A 23,481-nucleotide genomic window follows, 5' to 3' on the forward strand; every position below is an offset into this window, starting at 1 on the left:
TCGCAGTTTTTGTGCCTTAGTTATTACAAATGCACTCTGTACATGGTCAAGGAGATCCCACCCGATTAACATTGGAGCTGGGATTTCTGGTGAAACTGCTACTTGCCATTTTCCAGACCATTGTTTATATGTCAGATTAACTAGTGCGACTGGCAAGATTTCTGGCTGTTTTGATATTCCTTTTAAACCGATTGTTTTGCCTTTAATAAAGTCTTCTGGCTTTAACAAATCAGGATGTACAATACTAATCTGAGACCCTGTGTCCTTTAAGCCTTTATATGGTTTACCATTCACCCAAATTTCTTCTCCTGTTTTGTGTAATAGCATGTCATCTTGTTGAATTATATAGCACCTCACAACTTGGGCCACTGGTAACTCATCAGCCTGTTCTCTAGACTGGGCCTCGGTTGTCGTGGCAACCATGTTGGCAGTTGGCTCTGTCTCCACAGTTTGGACACAATATGTCTGCTTCTGAGGGATAGTATTTGCACTCCTAGTTCTGAGTTCAGTTCTACAGTCCAGTTGTCTATGGCCTTTTTTTCCACATTGCCAACAGATTAATTCAGGCCTTTTACCCTCACTATATTTATTTACTTTTCCCTCAGTCCCCCCCGTTGTCATAGGCGTGTTATGGGGAACATTTGCATTGGCGGGAAAAATTTTCTTGGCAGTTTCTGTGGTAAACTTTGTGGGCTGTTGCATTCTCTTAAACTTATTTGTTTCCCACTGTTTGTCCTTATATTTTGGGGCATCATAAGCGTGTTCTCGGATTTCATTTATTTCATCTGCCAAATTAGCAGCTTCCAGGATGGTTTTAGGGCGTCTTTCTTTAATTAAATACTTCAGATGGGTATTAATCGTGTCATAAAATTGTTCCAATGCGATCACCTCTTTTATTTTTGCCACAGAATCGGCACCCTCCTGTTCTAGCCACTTGTTTAAATAATTTGTAGTTTTAGCTCCTAGTTGAGCAAATGTTTCCTCACGCACTTTTTTTATTGTTCTAAACTTTTGTCTCAGTTGTTCTGCAGTAATTCCGAATCTAACATAAACCAACTGTTTAAATGCTTCAAAATCTTTAGATTGATCAGATGGCATTTGAGAATAAATCTCTGTTAATGTTCCACTAATACGAGCTCTCAGTATTTGCATTTTCTCCTCATCTTTTACTTCAAAATCTTCGCAAGCCCTCTCAAAAGAAATGATAAACGCTTCAGGATCGTCTTTATCTCTGAAGTCAGGGAATCTTTTTAAATCCACCCTGCTAGGATTTTGTGTGGAACTATTGTTGTTGTTTCTATTATCTACAGCTGATAATTCAAGTCTTTTCATTTCTAATAAATATTCTCTTTCCTCCCGTTCTCTTTCTCTCTCAATAGCTAAGGTCATTTCTTTCTCTTTCAGTTCTCTCTCTTTTGCCTCAGCTTGGAACTTTAATTCTCTCTCTTTTGCCTCAGCTTGTAACTTTAATTCTCTCTCTTTCAGTGCCATTGCCTCCCTTTCTCTCTCTCTCTCTCTCTCTCTCAATATTTAATTCTCTCTCTTTTGCTTCAGCTTGTAATTTCGCTAGCTCGAATTTTAAATTATATTCCTTCTCAAGTTTCCATTTCTCAAATTCCTCTGAGGCTTTAAAACTAGTCCCCTCAGCAGGATTTTTGTTAACTGTTTCAGTACTGGTTTCCTCGATCTGGGAAACCCCATTTTCTTCTTCAGAGCTTTCTACTTGTGAGTCCCTAAGAGCTGTTTTAGTCTTTTTAGGTGGCATTTTCTATTTATTTGGTGGTATTATATTTGTACTTAAATCAAGGATGTTTCAGTTAAACTATTCCTCCAGGCTTAGTTTCCACAGCTTAGGTCCAAAGTCACGCCTAAAGTTACCTCAGTGCACTTTATCCAGCGTACTTTTCCGACCTCTCACTATAAACCTTTCTGCCTGAAATAGTTTCAAACGCAAAGTATCTTTGTAACTCTCTCACAATCTCACAGTCTTAGGCGCTATCACACCACACCCTAGGGCCAGGTAATTCCTCTCTGAATTCCCCTTCTCCCTTTCCAGGTGTATGCGATCCCCTTCCTGACTAGATTGTAGAGTCTCACAGAAGTTTGCTTAAATCCTCTTTAAGCCTCACACTTCACACAATGCGTCACCCTTAAATCTTTCTTGTACCTTGGCACTTCTTGCCAACACTTTAGATCTTTGATCTCAACGTGACCACCACTTTATGTCTATCTTTCGATCCCGACGCTGCCACCACTTTAATGTCGCGGGCCTTCGCCCTGTACAGCCCACCCCCGGACGTTTTACGGTCTATGAGTGCTGCACCAACGACAAACAGTTCCCAGCAGCAGCCCTTCAGACTACTAGCTGGATCCTGCTTACTTCATTCACCACAGACGAGGATATTGTGAACTAAAAAGATGTTTATTGCGTACAAAGCTTGTGGTTGCTGATAAATAAAAGGTTGTTCAATAAGCTTAAAACAGTTGTCCTATACCGGCCTAATACCTCTAGATGTTACCGGCCTAATACCTCTAATAGTAAACTAAATATCAATAACAACGCGTTTCACAATCTCTTTATCCTCTCTGCTAACATCCACCTAAGACTCTAAACTCCCAGCTCTATCTCTTGACTCACACTTCAACTCCCCGCACTTAACTGCAACCCTAACTCCTCCTGCCCATACTTCAACTGCCTTACTGCCCACTGGGAGGGGTGTTTTATACTCAGGCTAAGCCCGCCCCTGAGGGTTCTAACTGTCAGAAAAGTTAACCCCTACCTGGCATGAGGCTAGTTCTCCACAGTCCCTTTCAATTATTTTTATGATTCTGAAAGGTTCTCATGTAGTCTCCCCATCTAAGCACTGACAAAATCCAGATTTGCTTAGCTTAAACATGATTCTTGCATCATGTACACTCAGACGACGCTCAGCCATTTCACTTATACCATTCATGGGGACCACTTTTGTTTACCTGTTTCTATGCCCTTTAATCTACATTGAGATGGATTGACTATATCCTATAGCCTTTGGAATGGATGTCATGCAAAAGGGTCTCTTCAGGTTAAATTTACGCATCTGCCGAACAAAAATGTCAATATTCCCTTCATTGAGCTTTGATTTAGAGAGGAAAAATATGAATTACCAAACCAAGAATAGGCCCATATCTTTGCCCCAGCAAAACAACATCTGAGCATACACAGCAGAAACAAATAAATCATGTAATACGGTCTTTTCTAAAGGTCAGAAAACAAGCCATTCCAGACTAATTGGTATTGGCACATCCATTGCAGAGAGGGTGCAGGGAAGTATGGAAACTGATTAATGAGTGGATGGTAAAGTGATCACTATGAGATAGAGACCTCATAAAAATGTACTGGGTCAAGATAGTGAATACATGCATGGTAGAAATTGCCCTCTAGACAGGGCCTGGGTGGAGAACATCTTTCAGCCTGGGGGCCACCTTACTTTCTGGACAGCATTCTGAGGGCCACATGCCTGTGGTGGTCAGAGACAGAGATAACACTGGGTGGAGCACTAGATGCAAATTATTGTTAAGTATAGTAATTTAATTCACGAAAATTGTTGCATTACTTTGTGTTTAAATTTGACTGGGTGGTAACTGAGTTCTAGGTAGTTCTCTAGATTGGCTAATGCTGGTCACATGGGAGGTATCTAGTGAAGGAGAGACTCCATTTGATGTGAAGCAAGATGACTGTGTTTTAGAATCCACTGTCAACACTGCTAAGTTGACTAGAGTGTTGGAGCGCTTTTCTGCTTGAAAGAAACAGCAAAGCTGCAGAAGGTAAAAGTGGAAATCTCTCATAGGAGCTGCAAGGCATGGCCTAACTGAGATACAGAAGTCTGGAAGTGTTGAGCTCTGGAAAGAGAGGCAAATACAGTTGTTTGGAAGTTAGAAGAAGAGACTGTAAGCCCATGTTAGGAGAAGCATTTGGCTGTAAATATTATGTTTTAATTAATCTATAACTGTAAGTTTCTGCAAGTATTGAATGTTAAAGTCTGGACATTGGTTTAATTTCCAAAGAAGGGTGTCAGTCATATTTTATTCCATTTTTTTCAATATTTTTCAATACCACTGGCACCAGGAAATTTGTTCAAGAGCTGTTGGGGCACCAGAAAACACTCCCCCATAGATCAAGTCACAGACCAGCAGTTCACCACCCCTGATTTAAGGGGAGTTAAGGTCAAAACACTCAAGCCAATTGTTGTTTTCTGAATACAGCCTAAAGTTGTCCAACCAAAATTCTATTTTAAAAGCACAGCTCTTACACACAAAAAAGACCTGAGTGATATTGGCATTGCTGCAGTCAGCTACTAAGTTCAGCAGGTAGAAAAGAATACAAAACAAAATGGCATTCATGAGTAGTTAAAACAGGCTCACTAAAGTTTTATTAGAAAAGCAGATGGGGAGGCTAAAGTGAATTTAGTTTAACTAGGTTTTGCACAGTAGGTGCATAACTAATCAGGAAAACAGGTCTCTATGAATAAGCTTTTACAGCAGCTTTAACGGGATCCTCTGCTGATCAGGTAGGGCTGGAATGTGAATTTGTATTCCAAGGACTATTAGCAGGCTTCATTTTGATGCATTTTCACAGTGGGAAGAAAATGAGAGGAGATTGTTGCATCTCTCATACAATATTTCATCTATTTACACCAGTGGCTGCCTCCTTCTCCCTTCAAAACTTTTCCTCTGCTTTTCTCCCCGCGGTTTGTATATAAATTTAAGGGGCCATAAAGAAGGCTGATCACTGAAGAATTGATGATTTTGAATTATGTTGCTGGAGGAGACTCTTGAGAGTCCCATGGACTGCAAGAAGATCAAACCTATCCATTCTGAAGGAAATCAGGCCTGAGTGCTCACTGGAAGGACAGATCCTGAAGCTGAGGCTCCAATACTTTGGCCACTTAGAGAAGACTCCCTGGAAAAGACCTTGAGGTCAAGATGGCTGGACAGTGTTCTCGAAGCTACCAACATGAGTCAGACCAAACTGCGGGAGGCAGTGGAAGACATGAGTGACTGGTGTGCTCTGGTCCATGGGATCATGAAGAGTCGGACACGACTAAATGACTAAACAGCAACATATTTAAGGGAATAAATAAGATGTTTCTTAAAAAAAAACTACTTTAAATGCCCCCAGCATAAGGCCTAACAGATCTGGAATTAGCATTATTCCACTGTTATCCTATTGCGACCTATCCTTCAAGTGTTAGTGATTTCTTTGTGCTCAGCATTTATTCAGTAGAAATTAGCATACAAAATAAGGTATTTTTATTTATGGTTAGGCTATGCTATATGTCGCTATAAGTCGCTCAGAGGCAATTTTGTAACAAGCAACCGAGTCTAATCAATCATTGCCATCTGTTTCCCTGTATATCCACTTTGGCTTTCACCTATGAACATCAAACTTGTCTAATCCCTGAAGCTGACTCAAGTTATGGGCCTCTTGGCTTCCTTTCTGAGAATTAATTGCTGGCTGTGTACCTTCACTCTTGAATTTTTCACTGTGTAGGGGGAGAAACCATTATGTGGATCATGAACAATTTTAAAAGGTTGTGATGATGTCATGAACAGGGATGTAGTGAACATCAAAGAAGCTAGATTGACTGTGTAGTCTTGTAGTCCACTTATATTAACATGTTAGGCTTTTCTGCTAACTTCTGTTTAAGTGTTTTATATCTTAAATGCATGACTTCACATCAGGAGTGGCTGACTTGCCACATTCACTCTCAGGAACCCATGCATAATACATGCAACAATTTGCAGAACATGGTTGAGATACCACGCAACACTCCCTTCTTACAGACATGTAGTGGGTTGGGATGATGCTCAAACTGTGAGTATATGAGTTTCCCTATCTTCAATTTTTTTTTTTTTTGCAAGCCTAAAGGGAAACACTTTGTTTTATGATGCATTCTCTCTGATTTATAGTTTCTTCTTTCCAGGTAGAATCGCAGACTATGTGTTATTCATGTACACTGTGCACAAGCTCTCGTAGTATTGTCAAATTCTTCCTCAATAGAACTAAAATTCATTGAAATGGGTCTTTAATGAATTTCTAAATAACATCCACCTGTAGACTGATGGACCAGCTGATTTTCTACTCAAGCATAGGGGTCCTGAGAAACAAATCATTTTCTGGCCTTTGAAGATTGGAAGTGTGAGGAGTAGGACTCCACGGTGATTGTGTTAGATGACCACTCTGACATTTGCACCTCCATCTGCAAGGGTCTCTATTCATGCGAAGTCATAGATCTTTCACTCATTCTTCCACCATCCAAAGGGAAAAAAAGAAGCTGGAGTCCAGGTACATACCAAATAAAGTCCTCTACATGTATGCTTATGTCTTGTATTACTTCCTATGCACAGTGTTGTTTATATACTCCAAAACAAGACCTGGGCCCACCATAGCCCTACACAGGTGTTCCTTGCCCCATGGGATTAGATGTACGCAGTGGCATAGTAAGGTCAGATGGTACCCGGTGCAGAAAATTTCTTGTCCCCCCCCCCCATTGAAATCTTCTGCTTCTCTCCTTCCCACCACCCTCCGCTTGTTTGTTTGCTCACCTGCCTCCTTCCTGTCCTCTCCCTGCCTGCCTGCCTGCCCTCCGTGGGAGCACAGAGATGTCAAAACAAAGCAGTGCAACTACTCGCTTCTCCTGATGGCTCGGGGTAGGTGGGAGTTGCGGGCGGGTGGTGCGCCGAATGTCACCCCCCTCAGAGATGACTCCCGGGGCAGCCTGCCCCCACCTTGCTCTGCCCCTGGATGTAGGTGAGGGAACAGCTAACAAGCACACACCCATCTCCCAGCCCTGGGAAGCTTGTACTCACAGAGACTCTCTACTTGATTTAAAACCATGACTGCGTAGAGATTGTGTGGAGTTTGTGAGGGGCTGGAACTACTATTTCACACCTGAACAAGGTGCATTATGTGGAGTGTTTAAAGCTGCCTTAACCTTTCTTCATAGGGTTGTTGCTCCATTCGTTTGATCATTTTGGTTTCCTAAAACATTTGCAGCTCTACGATATCCTTTCTGAGGCAATATGCTTCCGGACCCCACCCCTGCCATTTCTCCTCCTTGTTTCCCTCCCAGCCTCCTTTTCTCCCACAAGACTGCCCTCACCTGTATGAAATTGCTTTGAGGTCTGCATGAGATTAGTGTGGTAAGAAAATAAGAGCATGCTGGACCAGGTCAATGGCCTGTCTGGTGCAGCCTCCTCTTCTCACAGTGGCCAACCAGATCCCTCTGGGAAGCCCACAAGTGGTTTCTGAGCACAATGGGGAGTTCACCTCCTGCAGTTTCTGGCAACTGGTATTCATGAGTATATTGTGTGTGCCTAGGGAGGCACAGCAAGACCATTGTGGCCAGTAGCCATGATTACCAGCCATGGGATGCAGCCATTGGACCCGAGGTAGTCCCACCCCAAGTTTAGAGTTACTACATGGTAAGATAAGAAGACCCTTTATCCCTGCAAAGCAAAGAACCAGGGAGCAGGCTAAGTGCTGAAGGTGGAGGAGTGAAACAGTGACCGTTCCCCACATCAAATGGGGGGCGACGTTTGCGTGGTCGTGCGGAGCCCCCTGGACCACAGTGCGACTCTTGGTAGTTCGGGATGGCGTTGCCTTCCCCCAAGCAGGGATACCTGGGGTCTCCACCTACCTCAGTTAACTGCCCAATCCTGCCTTGTGAGGCATTGCCAGGGGATTGGCCAGGTAAAGGGGAGGGACCACCCAGCCCACACAATAGAAGGTTTAGCCTACTTGGGAAGTGGCAGTCGGGGCTCCAGAGCTTCTCCCACTTTCCACTCCCTCAATTAATGCTTATTCTTGCAGGTTAACCTCTTCTCCACAGGTACGCAGGCGCTGCTATGTCAAGGCCGCTGTTGAAGGGCCGGAAAGGAATTTTCCTGCATTGGCAGGTTTTGCCTTTCCCATAGCAAAACATCACAACTTTGGTGGTTTCAGGCCTTGGATGGAATCCTTTAGTCATCTTCCTAAATGGGGGGGCGGCGTGGGGCAGTGACTCCACACCCACAGTGTGATGGTGATACCAGGGTTCCCCGTTAAAGGGGTCTTGGGGGGAGGCCTTGGCCATACGCTGAGAGGTTGTCATTGCTCTCCCCCACCAGTGGTGGTGAACGGGGGGCGGGCTCTCTGCTTGAACATATGTTTTCCAGAGCCAGCCCAATCCCCACACATTCTGGATAACCCTGAAGTTACCCAGATCCCTAGCTGGGGGCTGGGAAGGATAAGCCCAATGCCTGAGCCAAGGTCTCCCTCCATCTGAATCGTAATAAAGTTGTGGCCAATTTTAATCCCATAGCACATTGTCTTGTGTCATTATTCCACTCAGGGGTCACCTGGGGTTTGGGGGATTCCTCCTGTCCGTGCAATGTCTTTTCTGCATTACTTTTATTCAGAACAGCAACAACACAATTTACGAAATTTCTTGACTACAGCAAGGAATGTATTGCAACACAGTGCAATTATGAGTGGCTAGCGATATCATTTTAATGATTTTAATTATTAAACGTGGAATTGGAACACTGGTCACTTACTGGTGCCTAATGATCATTATAGCCTCTTATTATCCAACATATCCATTTCAGTTTCAGAGTGGGTTTGACAAAGTGATAACCACCATAAATTATATTTCTACACTGTGTCTTGTCATTATTAGTTGTTATTGCTTAAAGCAAACACACGCAAACTTTCTTGTTGCCTTCTTTTCTCAAACACCAATTTTTGAAACTGGAAGGCAAGATTGATAGAAGTTCTGGACATGGAACTCTGGGCAAGCTCTGCTCACAAAAGGGTTTTGTTCACTATGAACAGAGCTCCGAAACAGTCTATAATTCATTCTGGCAACAAGGGACGGTTGAATCAGTGCATTTCCAGTATGAGTCACTTTCAAATGTGCTCAAACATACGTAAGTCTATTCCATTCTGTCCACCTAGTTCACTACTTCCTACAATGACTGACAGCAGTTCTCCAGGATTTCAACCAGAGGAATCTCCTAGCAGTAGCTGGAGATGCTGGTTACTGGGGCTGAGACCTTCTGCATACAAAGCAGATGCTGTACCACTAAACTATGACACTGCCCCTTCTCAGGTCAGAGTTATACTTTGGAACTCAAAGGCATATTCATGTTAATGGTCTCAGTAATTTAGAACAATGAATAAAAGAAAGTTCGGGCATCCATTTACAGATACCCCTGTTGGCAAGTTCACCACCTAAGTTTCAGAGTTACAGAAATATAGCTGATGGCATTTCTCACAGCTATTCTTTGGGAGTATTATGCTACCTAGGTGCCTGCCGTCATCATTTTGTTGGCCATAATCACACGATAAATGTTCAGTGCTGGCTCTTGAAGTCGCTGAATATGAAAAGCTGAAGCAGCTGGCTCTAAAAGATTTAAAGATTTTGAAGTGTCAACTTAACCGCAGCCTTGGCTTTAATTAATTGGCAATAGCATGTGCGTAGCCTGAGAGCCTCTGCTCAGGCATTTGCAACCAATGAATGGTCAAGTCCTTGGAGAGTGATATGGACAGTTTACCTAGCAAGCTAATGGACTTTTACTGCTCAGATTGCTGTGACGGAGGCATCATCTGAAAATTAAGCACCAGTTCCAAACAACGTAGGCCCATCTGCTTTAATATAGCTGAAGTCACATGTTGAAAAACAAGGTTTCCTCTAAAAGTTGGAGTCATAACAAGGAAGTGATTTCAAACAGGGGACAATTCCCAGTCCTACCTGGAGATGCCAGGGATAGAACCTTGGACTTTCTAGATACAAAGCAGATGTCCTGCCACTGAGTTCTGGCCCATTCCTCAGTGTTTTAAAACCTGTTGAAAGGCTGCACAAATAAGGGATTTAACCAGCATCTGAAAACTACCAGAAGGATGCTGGGAAAATGGACAGGGGTATTCCAAAACTGAGCCCCTCAACTGAAAGGCAGACTGAGCTGTGCCTCTAATGTAGCCCCTGCACCATATTATCCCATGTTCTCTCTGATTGCACTTGTAATACAGAGATGGAGACTTGGCTCATGAAGTGAATGGCGAAACCCTTTTGAATGGTTAACCTTGCAGATCCAGCCTCAGTTGGGTCAACATTTTTGTTTTCTGAAGTTTTGCCTTTTTAAAAATAAAAAACACCTTCCTTGAGAGCCACGATGGCACAGATTTTTCTAAGGTGTCAGTATTGGCTAAGATAAGTGTACCCAGTAGAAAACTAAAAATAATCAGTAAAGGATGCGCAAAGGACAGCTTAATCTATCTGATTGCTGTAAAAGTTGCTGAGCCTTTGGAATACCCAAATGCATGTCTTTAATATTAATATACAAATAATGTGTTTGCCCTGGTGCCAGAAATAAGAATGGAAATTGATTGGGGAAGGTGAGAACTCATATGAGCCTTAAATACAATCTTAAGAATTAATCACTACCTTTATTTTGATTGAGAGATACTTTGCAGCGTTCACTGTTCCCTTTGATAGGACAAAGAAAATGCAAACCTTTGCAGTAATTCTGCATAAGAAACAAAAGCATGACCTAGAGGAGTTGGCCTTTCTCTGTATAGTGATTTCCTCAAAAGTAATAACCCATTTGCCTTGATCTAAGGGAAATTGAAAACAGCGAGTGTCTGGATGGCCTCAGCACACATAGGCACCTTGTGATAGAGACTGAAGGACTCCCATCAGAGCACTGGGCCCCCTCCTCCAATGGGGCACCTTCTCCCTATTTGCTTACCTTTCAAAGGCGTCATTTCTTCCTCTGACTTGGCACTATTGTTAGAAGCTCTTACTGCTACAGAACAGGAGTCTATCTTTCTCTGAGGATTCTTCCATTTATGTCAAGAACGCTCATCACAATTCCAGAAAACTATCTGTTTTCTGTCTGCCTTGCGTGTAGCATAATAGCATTCTGTTACAGTAAACATATTCAGTCAGAATCATTTGCAAAATGTTAGAACAAATCGTTTAAAGCAGTTTCTAATTAGCATCAGTAATGAATTAACAACAAGAAAGTAGTGGTTAATTATTTGTCATATCCCTGCTGCTCTGCACAGAAGAGTGTCGTATTGTTGTTGTTTTTCATTGTGTTCCTTGATGCTAGCTAGCAGATGGGAAAATGCAACACATTTTATTTTTTACAAGCAATACAAATAGGGCTACATATATTATTCTCCACTCTCCGTATTGGGGCTAAAAAATAGTGATCTGGGAAAGAGGGTAGGAAAATATTGCCAGGAAAAAAAATGTTTGAAAATATATTTATGGTTCTTCAATTCTGTTTGGTTGGATTTGTTTCTACAAGCCGCTAGTGGGCTGCCATTACAGGGCTATGAAGTCAATCCGAACTGGCTATCTGATAATGTCTCTGGAAGCAAATGAGGTCAGTAGAGGGAGCAGCCAATCGGTTTATCTTGTCCCATTTCTGCATGTGTCCCTAACCATCTCCGTTCAGTCCTGTCTTAAGGAGGGAATCCTGGAAAAGTAACACAGAGTTAGTGACAAACAAAACTGAATGCTTAACAAAGTTATTTCAAGATGAGAGACCCAGCTCATCATGGAATCCAGTTGAAGTGAGGGTGTCAAAGTAGATCCATATCCCAGTTCCACATTAGTCTAGGACAGGCATAGGCAAACTCGGCCCTCCAGATGTTTTGGGACGACAACTCCCATCATCCCTGCCCACTGGTCCTGTTAGCTAGGGATGATGGGAGTTGTAGTCCCAAAACATCTGGAGGGCCAAGTTTACCTATGCCTGGTCTAGGAGGCGCAGGTCAGGTAAACCTGCTTCAAAAGCCACTTTCATCAAATTGCTCTCCCATCCCTAAGTGAATAGATCAGCTACATGGGTGATCCTAGCCGCTCAGGGAACACACCATGAATTGGACAGCTTAATACACAGCATAGCCAATCAGCCGTAGCTACATGATGACATCACAGAAACAAAAAATGAAGGGGGGACGACAGATAAACTGTGTGATGTAAATGAGCAGGCAAAGCAAGAGAGGACAATGTCACAGAACAGGCAAATATTTTTGCAAGTAAAGAACTGTCCAAATGGAATTGCATGTTTCAACACTGCTAAAAATGTTCCTGGGAAGCTTTGAGTGCTTTCAGCTCAGCCCTAAACAGGACCTTGGAGTTAGCACAATGTAATGTGCAAAGTTATTCTATTTCCTCACACTCAGCGCTGTGAAGTTCTATCTTTAGAGTTCTTGCTTTTGCCAACAGGCAGCAATCAGCTCTGACCGCAGGGTGCCTACTGAGACTCTCCATGGAGATGCAGGTGCCACCAAATGCACCCTTCTGCGTGATCCAGCCAGCCTCTTGGAGTATGGTGTTTGTGCCGGCTGGCCGTCCAGAGGACAGCTGGTCAAGTCAACTTCCTCACCTTGAAAGAGCAGGAAGAAAGTTGTATGAAAGATACAAACTCCACTGAATAATGGATCAGCTTAACTTCATGCTGTTTCATAGAGCTCAGTTGATTAGGTCCCATATATTTCCCAGATAATGTTATAAAACCTTTCTAGGGATGCAACAGATAAATTATATTTTATTTCACAGTAACTGAATTTTACTAGGTAGGTAAGGTTTCTTAACATTGTTTTCTTCTTAATGACACAGTAAATTAGATTCCAGGCCCCTGCACCCTAGAGTTCAATTAAAGCGGATTTTTGTGGTGAGGGGTGGGGAGATAGTAATTTTTATTCAAACAACATTCCAGAACATTTTCCAAATAAACCAAAAAAGCAATCTGTCTGAAGTTCTCCATACTGTGTACTAAATCTTTATTTGGTACTTAATAGATTTGGAAAAGTTTTTGCAAATGGGGTACACTGTACTGTGTAACAATGGATGAATGTAACGACATTTGAGACTACAAATTTTGGAGTTTGGGGGCTTCTCCTTGAGCAAAGCATCTGAGATATAGATAGATAGATAAAGATATGTTGTTGTTTAGTCATTTAGTCATGTCTGACTCTTCGTGACCCCATGGACCAGAGCACGCCAGGCACTCCTGTCTTCCACTGCCTCCCGCAGTTTGATCAAACTCATGTTGGTAGCTTCGAGAACGCTGTACAACCATCTTGTCCTCTGCCGTCTCCTTCTCCTTGTGCCCTCAATCTTACCCAATATCAGGGTCTTTTCCAGGGAGTCTTCTCTTCTCATGAGGTGGCCTAAGTATTGGAGCCTCAGGATCTGTCCTTCCAGTGAGCACTCAGGGCTGATTTCCTTCAGAATGGATATATATATATATAGAGAGAGAGAGAGAGAGAGAGAGAGAGAGGGGGGGGGGGAGGGAGGGAGGGAGGGAGGGAGGGAGGGAGGGGATGCCAGGGGAAATGATTAAACCCCATTGGTACCTTTAATCTTGAACTACCACTTCTCTGCTGCTGTCCCACTAAGCCTGGCCAACTGATCTCTATGCTTTGAGAGAGCTGGTGGATGGGGTTCATTATTAAGCCACAGTCAGGTTGGAAGCTAGGTGCTACTCCAAACAACCTGTTTATTTGTGCATAATGCCTGGCTTGCACAATCCTGCATGGAAGTTAGAATATGTCCAGTCTTTATAGAGCATTCATTTGTATTTCTTTGTGGGGAGGTTCTATAATAATGAGCATACATAATGAATTAATCCCGATTTGCTTATGCAGTGATTATACATCTTCGCATTACCATTCATCCCACACTTTCTGAACCACAAAAATCCAGTTGTGTTTTTTTTAAAGTGGATTTGTTGCAACAATGCAAGTGTTTTAATCCAGTTTAATTGTGCATAAATAAATTTATGTTGCCCAACCAATTGCTCTTTAAAAACCTTTTCTGATCTTGGTGCTAAATTTGCAAAGGTTTGAAAGCAGCCCAGACACTCTAGAGATGGGTCTTACATGCCCAACCCTGACTCCATCCCTGTTTATAGCCTCACATGTCTGTGGTCTGCTTCACCTGATCCCAAGGTCTAATCCTCATTACTAGGTTTACTAAAACTGTAATCACAGAGCTTGTGTCAGGAAACGGCCTACTCACAAGTAGGACCCTGGCAGAGACACATGACCAACTGGCATGTTCCCTCCTTCCTGGACAATCATTCAGGAGCTTCTTCTTAAGATTCTTCAGCCTGAACATCACTGCAACTGATGTGGGAAGACATCAGCACGCTCTTAGGATCCGCAGAGGTTTGCGCTGTTGCCTAACAGACCACAGCAACTCAGCATGTAGGCTAATCTACTTTATTACATATAATACACACGGAACTCTCTGATGTGTCTCCCTCTCTCTCTAGCATCAGACAGCAAAGAGAAAGAACAAAGGACAAAAGTCCCACTTCAGGGAACACAGTAAGACAAACATCCTGTCTTCCGTCACTTCCCACTTCCCACTTCCCACTCTGTGGAATGAAAACACATACCCAGTCATGTGATAGACAATAATCCCATGACTGCACACGGGGAATGGATCTTCCAACAGCTTGATCCTCAGTCCCTTCTGTGGGGCCTTTCCCTCTAGTCTCCTTTGATTGCTGCTGTGGAATTTGACCCCTGTCTGTTTGGGACCACAGAACTTATATGCTTGGAGCTCATCTCTTATTGTGGAGACCTGATAGCAATAGTTTTGACAAGGCCAGCAAAACTTATGAGGACAGAGGGTTCCACACCCCTAAGTTGCCCCCAATGTTTGCCTGAAGTTTAGACATAAACCTGCTCCATTGTTTTGAAAAACAAGAGAACTTCGATCTCATCTGTGCCATGTCTTTGCTTCTGCCAGCTCGGAACGTATGTTCCAGTCATCCCTCGTGGCTTTCAATCTGCCACCTTTCCTTGGAATTAATAATAAGCATCTCAATTACATGTGAAATGTTACACTGCATTAGCACGAAGGTATGATCAATAAACGGCCAATTCTCTCAGTGTGCTGAAAGACCTTGCCAGATGGAAGGTCAGGCCTGATGAGAATACAATAGCTGTAAGTGTCACCCAGCAATTGCGGTGATTTGACAATAATTAGGGTATTACTTTTGCTCAGACACAATGCTTAAACAACTAAGCTGGGCAAAATGAAGACACATTTCTCAGTAAGTCCTACTGAGTTTCCAAGAGGCCATCATCGTGTCTTCCTTTTTACAAGTCTGGCCCGATTCCTTTACCTAGTGCAGGGCAGGTGTCTCTCTGCCATAGGGATTGGGGAGGAGAGTAGATTCAGTTCACACTTAAAGGCACCTGATTTAGACTTTCCATAACAATATGGAAACTGAAAAACCACCATCAAAATTTGTACTTCTGCAAATTTTGCATTGCAGATCTCCTGCCAGGTAATGTGTACAAAAATGTATATAGTAGAGTAAAGTGTATCTAAAGATGCATATATTAGTGAAAAAATATCATTAGGGAAAATCTGGTTTGCAAAAAGTAAGTATATTGGGCAAATTTGCATACAAAAATGTTCATATTAGGTGAAATTTGCACTAATTTTTTCCTCAGCATTAAGAGCCCAACCCTGGCAAAGAAGGAGGAGGAGGAGTTTGGATTTGATATCCTTATCACTACCCGAAGGAGTCTCAAAGTGGCTCACATTCTCCTTTCCCTTCCTCCCCCACAACAAACACTCTGTGAGGTGAGTGGGGCTGAGAGACTTCAGAGAAGTGTGACTAGCCCAAGGTCACCCAGCAGCTGCATGTGGAGGAGCGGAGACACAAACCCGGTTCACCAGATTACGAGTCTACCACTCTTAACCTCTACACCACACTGGCTCTCAGTGTACACCAGCTTAATTTGTTCAATACAAATGAGCCAAGGCTGGTATAAATTCCCCAAAATGAGTGTTTTGGGGGTGTGGCAGGGGCAGGACCAGATTGTGGGGGCTTTGGCTGGATCCTAAGCCCATTCCGCAATGTCACATGCCCTGGCAGCCCAACGCAGAATACTACTTTAAAGGCTTGTTTTTCCCTCTGTCAGGTTAAGCAGAGCAACTGTAGCAGCTCCACTGCTGAACAGGTTTTGCACCTGCTATAACGTTACACCAGCTTGCTTATGAATTTCATAAATTCATAAACCACTTGATTGCAAATAATAATAATAATAATAATAATAATACTAGCAGCCTCAAAGCATTTTACACCAGCTTCTTGTACATAGGATTGCTCCCAAGATTTTAAGCCAAAGATATGTACCAAAATGCAAATTTTGGGATGAAGTGTGCACACAAAAAAGTATTTTTGTGAAACATACATACAGAAATAATGCTTTTTTTTTTGCTTTTTTTAAAAAAGCCAGTCATGGATGGATGTGGAAACAGGATGCAATTGTCTTATGTAAAACAGTGATGGCCTAGAAACAGCCTCATCCCTATCCCTATTTCACGTCAATTTCACGTCAATCCCTATCCCCATTTCACGTCAATTTCACTCATTGAGAAACTCCTGGATGAAACTGTTGAGGAACCCAAGGGTTCCCTGAAGCATAGTCTGAAAACTATTATTCTAAAACTATTATTACAAATGCTATAAACTGAAGTTCTATTGATTACATTTGAGGCATTCATGGTGCATTTATAATAACATAAAGCTATCTGCAAGTTAGGATGGATGTATTATTCCAAAAACCTTTCCAACATTGTGATGGGTTGATAGAAGACATCTCATTTAACAGAAGAGCAAACACTTCTCCCTCCTTCCCTCTTTCTCTCTATTGCAGCTGGCTTCCTTCCTAAAGAAAACTACCCTTGATTTACTAGACTCCTCTTTCAGAAAGCACATTCTCCCTCTACCAATGTCAAAAATGGCAAGATATTTCATTCTATTGCAGCTTTCCAGCTGCGCTGCAGAATCATCCTCCAGAGATTTCTGTGGAGTAATTTGATAAGAGATGAAGTCTAGCAGCTGTGCCCTCCCCTTTCGCGACAATTATGAAAAGCTACTGACAATACGGACACAAAAATTGTCATAATTCACCCTCATCAGGTGGTGCTTAATGAACCTCCCTGCCCATGGGAGCTCTTGACTTACCCTTTTAAGAGTTTAACCATGAGGGCATTGATCTAGTTAATAGAAAAGGAATAGTTTGATGATTCACTCACCCCCGCTTCTTTCCTTGCCTCCAAGCCTCTTCTTTCTGCCCATTGGAATGGGCAGGCCATTACTGCTGATGCAAGAGAGTATTTTGGAGTATTCCATTCTAACACACACAAAATATTTCAGAACTTTGGCCAAGGACTTACTCCCAGAGGATAATAATAATAATAATAATAATAATAATAATAATAATAATAATAATAATTTATTTATACCCCGCCCTTCCCAGCCAAACCGGGCTCAGGGCGGCTAACACCAATAAAATCACAACAAAAACATAAAACAATTCATTAATATACAGATTGAAATACAATTTAAAATTTAATTTACACTGCAGCCTCATTTTTAAGTAGCCCACCAATCAGACCAAAAGAATGAAACATCAGAGTTAAACTGAAACCAACCCAAAGGCCAGGTGGAACAGCTCTGTCTTGCAGGCCCTGCGGAAAGATGCCAAATCCCGCAGGGCCCTGGTCTCTTGTGATAGACCGTTCCACCAAGTCGGGGCCAGTACTGAGAAGGCCCTGGCCCTAGTTGAAGCCAACCTAACATCCTTGTGGCTCGGGACCTCCAAAAAGTTATTATTTGCGGACCTTAAGGTGCTACCCGGGAAATACCAGAAGAGGCGGTCCCTTAGGTACGAGGGTCCTAAGCCGCATAGGGCATTAGTAGGGACAGGGGCAATGTTTGTTTGCTCTGTCTTTTGCAGCAGACTGAACTAATTCCCAAACTTTGTCAATGCCTCTTCCCAAGGTACTCTGGGAATTGTAGTGCTGTAAGACGTAACAACTCTCAGCACCCTTAACAAACCACAGTTCCCAGAATTCTTTGGGGGAAGCTATGAATGTTTAAAGTGTTATCATAGTGCTTTAAATGACTGAGCGTAGCCTGATTTACAGCTGTTAATTTCAATATGTCTACTCTGTGTAAACCTTTGTTGACTACCACCTATTCTGTATTTATTTGTATGCTAACCAGTGTACTTTAAACCTTTACCCAATAAATTAAATTAATTAAGTCATGGTGGACCCAAACCCTGGGGTGTTGGGGAGTTAAACCCCCTTCTCCCAGTGCTGCTATTGAAATCGAAATGCCAGCCCCCCTTCACCCCGATGTGATTCATTTTAAAACAACAGAGAAATCTTGATAATCGCTCTTCTATGCCATGTGTCTTTGCACCGTAGCTAAAATGGCAAAAGATTTTGAGTCTGGTCATTGCCAGATAATTGCAACCAGCAGCTCTACTTCAAACATCTTGCTTTCATTAAGAATATATAATAAAATGCAGATAGCAACCCTTTAGGAACACATTTAAAGTACCAACGGACTATTTCTAAAAGGACTTAATATTGACAACAATGACCCAGCCTGTGCAATACACATTTCATTAGGCACAAGTGTAGTAGCAATAAAATTGAAAGCTCTTCACTTGATACTACTCATCTTTTTTAAAAAAAGAAAACCAATCCAATGAAATCATGGAATGCTTCTTTGTCAGATTTGCATTCATCCTTGACCAACCACTGTTCCAGAGTTGGATCATGGAACAATAGTCTGAAAGGAGAGCCCAGCATTTTGTTGTACAATGTGGTTTCAATCTGTGGTCTAGAGTAGCTAGTAATTACTTTCCTGTGCTTCATTATAGCAGTGCCTTTGTTATTTGGAAAAGTTCGCTTCAGCTTCCATTGTCAACCTCTTTTTCTCAGCAATGTATAATTTAACTGAGTCGGTGTGGGGGATTGTGTCGGATACAGGTTGGTACATAAAATCTCATTTGGGAAGAATATTATTTAGTTCAGAGTTGCCTTAAAAATATCTATTCACGTTGCTCACCTCCTGCTTAGGAGAGAGATCTAAACAATGTTTTTAGCAAACAATGCGCAAGGAACAATGAAATACACACAGAGGCTCCCTATACAGAGAATCTGATAAATTAATATTATCCTTTACCAGAAGGCGACTTTTCATGCTGACGTTGTACTTTGTTACTGCTGTTCCATGTTGCCAGCTTGATATTTCATGTGGTGAAAAGTAGACAGTGGGAGACATCCACTGGTGTCAATCCAGTTGCACAACAGATCTCTAGTTCTGCATCAATACTTTATTTCTCTGCTCCTTGCAGCCCCCTGTGTACCCCAAAATCTGCTCCAAAGCATTGAGGACCCCTTCCATAACAAATGGAAGCGGAGACAACTGCATGTGGTTCCATTGTGTCCAGTGGCATGACATTGCATCCAGTCCCTTTACATGTTTAGAGGGAACATGTGGAGGGGGCTTAAGATGACCTGGATCTGAGAGGAGCAAAACATACTTTATAACAACAAACAACAACAACAACAACAATTATGATAGTTGTTGTTGCTGTTCTTAATGCCATCCATTCATCCAGTGTTGCGCAAGAAGAACTAATCAGATCTCACAATGTGTGATAAAAATTCAGAGCATTCTATTGTTCATTATATTGTCAACACTGTCCAATTTTTATGTCGCTATCCACCAATCTTATTTCAACAAACATCAGCTGAATAACGAGTGAATAACTGTAACTATTTCTAAATACTTTAGACTCCTTTTTAAAGGAGAATTCCTGCAATTTGTCCTGTGTTGTTAGAGATGCCCTATACAGATGTATTAATAACCGCCTGCATTGTCAAAACCTTAGGAATGTGCCTTCATTCCAGCCCCCACTTGTTAGAGTCAATTTCCATGGATTTTTTGTCCCCAGATGAATGACTTTCACACTGGGATCCATTAAAGAAATGACTCTACAGTCCTTGAGCATAAGGCCGTAGAGAGAATATGCAGCAAGATGAATAATTACATACATGAAAAATGAAAACTAATAAGGAGATACTGCTGTGCTAGCTAATACGGGCAGGTGGGGGAAGTGTCGTTGTTTTGGCTTGGTTGATTACTTGTTTTATGGCTTTACCAATGGGATCTTCAAAACTTTTTTTGCAATAGAGACATAGTTTCTTCTGAGTGGTCTTTTTCTTCTTGCAAAGAATTATTATTTGGGTATTTTGTTTTCAATATTTATAGATAGCTTTTCACCAAAGACGATCACAAAGCAGTTAACAACAGCAATCAATAACACAATCCACCCAACAAAATGATACAAATAAAGTATTAGAATACACCAAAAACAACAGGTAAATATGACAAGGCCTATAAAAAGGGCATAACACAACTTACCTGAAATGGAAAGGTATTTGTCAAGCATCCGACATCCAACAAGGAGGAGACCTGTCTGATCTCAGCTGAGATGGTGTTCCCCCAAAATTTGGCCCACAATACTCAGAGCATGGCACCTGGTGGATAGGAGCTATGCATCTGAGCCATGGAGGATCACGAACAGAGACTCTCCCCAAATTCTCAGTGATCAGGCAGAAATATAAGGAATTTGGCAGTGCTTAAGATATCCTGGATCCCGGTTATGAAGGGCCTAGTAAATTAATACAAGAACCTTGACCGTAGTCCAGAAGTGTATAGGCAGCGGGCGCAAGCTTTTAAACACAGGTGTTGTGCTGGCAGCAGCCTGTCCTCCCCAAGAGATTGGCCACAGCATTTTGCGCCAGCTGTAACATACATGTAACTCAGTAGCAGTTTTAGAACTATGCCCTTCCAGGCTTACAAGCCATTTCACAGCATCATAATACAACACCAGGTTCTTTAATCATAGCCTTCGTTTGTGGGTTTCCTTGCACTGTGCTCCATATGCTTGGAGAGGTTCCTGCCCTATGCAAACTGAGCCTTACACTGTCTACTCATAAGTAAGTCCCACTGCATTCAATGGAGCTTACTCCCAGGTAACTGGGTAAAGACTGTGCAGCCTTACATTGCAACCCTAAGCATTTTTACTCAGAACTAAGACTCACTGAGTTCAATAGGATTTACTGCCTGGTAAGTGTGGTGGAGTCTCCTTCTTTGGAGGTATTTAAGCAGAGGCTTGACAGCCATCTGTCAGGAATGCTTTGATGGTGTTTCCTGTTTGGCAAGGGGTTGGACTGAATGGCCCTTGTGGTCTCTTCCAACTCTATGATTCTATGCTCCATTCTCAGTTTCTATTATTATCATTATCATCATCCACCTTTATCCCTGATAGAGACTCAAGGCAGCTTACAGCTACAATTCCACTTATCTGTTGAAGGTGTTGCACACGATCCCTTCGCTCACACATTTTTCACTCACTTGAGGTAGGTGAGGCTGAGAAGTTGGAATTGGCTCAAGGTGACTGATGTCAATGTGTATGTTATGTACTGAGTTTCAGTGTATATGGGGTCTATGTGTGTGGGAGATAAAACGCGGGAGAAGCTTCCTGATGTAGAATAGGATGCCCCCATTTTCATCAGGGAAATATTGGAGGGTCTGCCCTACCAGTTGGTTAGATGAGAGGACCACTTCAGGGAGGGCTACTGAGGTGCTGGAGGCAAGAGATGTGCCCATTGTGCAGCCTGCCTGCATTCTCAGCATCATATAATCAGCAATCCCAACTCAGTTGTCACCACTCTACCCACTGTTGTGAGTACAGCTTGGATTGCTCCTAAGTTTGCTATCCCTTTTTTACTGGCTGTAAATCAACCCATTTTCCATCAATGTGGAGCTCATTCTAGAGAATTTTATATCCGTATTCCAAATTTTCCTGTTTGGAATAGAGCGCACAGTAAGGAGATCGTGAAAATTATTATTTTTAAAGTAAAAGGTCAATATCCTTTATATATTAATTGTTACCAAAATTGTAAAATACATGATTTGTGCATATAATATTATGTCTCCATGTGGCATGCTGCTTTGTCTGTTATTATCCCAATGCAGGTAGTATAGAAGGAACTGAAATAGAATTAAAACACCAAGTTATTTTAATGAGCTGCTACTAATTTGCACACAGGAATAAATAAAGCACCTTACCATAAAATGACTCATGTTTTCTGACTGTAACAACACCCTCATTATTTAAAGATCAGCGCTGTTTTATTACAATTTGGGGTGTTTTCTTTTCCTCCTTCCTTAAAGAAAGACTGGGGAGAGAAAAAAAGGAAATGGAATTAAACGTTACAGATGGTGATAACGTTTAGAGCGATATTATTTATATTGATAGCAGCGATATTATTTGTATTGATAGCAGACTGAACCTGAGCAGAAGTGATTGCATTCCCATGACATCGTATGGTGTAGGACTTAAACAATATCAATTTAGGTAAGGGCGGTGGGAGGAGGGGAAGCTTTCAACTAATCACAGGGACAGTGGTATCATATCTGCTGTCACTTTGCATTATCCAAACACTGCATTTTTAATGAGAGTCTTGAGTACAAGCATTTGCAGAGTACCTGACTTAAATCCCAAATTTAGTCCTACAAGTGTCTTTTATGAAAACTGAGTTAGATAAAAAAAAATTCAAACTCCTGTTATTGTATATGCAGCATTATGGTTCTAACCCCAGCTCAACTGAATATATGCTTCTGTAGCTTGCTTATCCTGACTCAGCTAGCTGGGCCAAAGCTGGGTGAGCTGAGACCAAAAGGGGCATTTCTGGGGTGCGGCAGAGGCAGGAGCAAAGAGGGGGTACATAAGCTGGATCCTAAAGCTATTCAGCTTCGTCCTGTATTCCTGAAGGAGCGTCTCCACCCCCCATCATTCATCATTCAGCCCAGACACTGAGGTCCAGCTCCGAGGGCCTTCTGGCGGTTCCCTCACTGCGAGAAGTGAGGTTACAGGCAACCCGCCAGAGGGCCTTCTCGGTAGTGGCACCTGCCCTGTGGCATGCCCTCCCACAAGATGTCAAGGAAATAAACAACTGACTTTTAGAAGACATCTAAAGGCAGCCCTGTTCAGGGAAGTTTTTTAATGTTTGATGTCGTATTGTGTTTTAATTTGTTGGAAGCCAACCTGAGTGGCAGACAGTGGCGGAGCTTCATGCTCCGGCACCAGGGGTGGGAAGCAGGCGGGGGCGGGGCTGGCGGACGTTCTGGGGGCGGGGCATGCCGAGATGGAACCCTATCAGGATCCTGCTGCCTGGGGTGCCCACCCCCTATGCCCTGCCCTTCCTACACCAGTGGTGGCAGGGTAAACCCAGTCAGATGGGTGGCATATAAAATCATCATCATCAATTATTATTTCTTCTTCGGCAAGCACTCTTGTCATGTGACCTGGCGACCTGACGTAGAATCTGGCAACACCATTTTAAAGGCTTATTAGACCCTCCAAGTGTCCCCATTTTCTAGGGACAGTCCCAGATTTACAGAAGCCATCCTGGTTTCTGATTTGATCCTGGGATGTTCTACTTTTCCTTATAATGTCCCTATTTTCATTGGAGAAATGTTGGCAGGGATGTCTATTTTCATTGGGGAAATGTTGGAGGGTATGTTATTTTCCCTCTGCCA

This window comes from Lacerta agilis, chromosome 5 (assembly GCF_009819535.1).
Source record: "Lacerta agilis isolate rLacAgi1 chromosome 5, rLacAgi1.pri, whole genome shotgun sequence".
Classification (NCBI taxonomy): Eukaryota; Metazoa; Chordata; class Lepidosauria; order Squamata; family Lacertidae; genus Lacerta; species Lacerta agilis.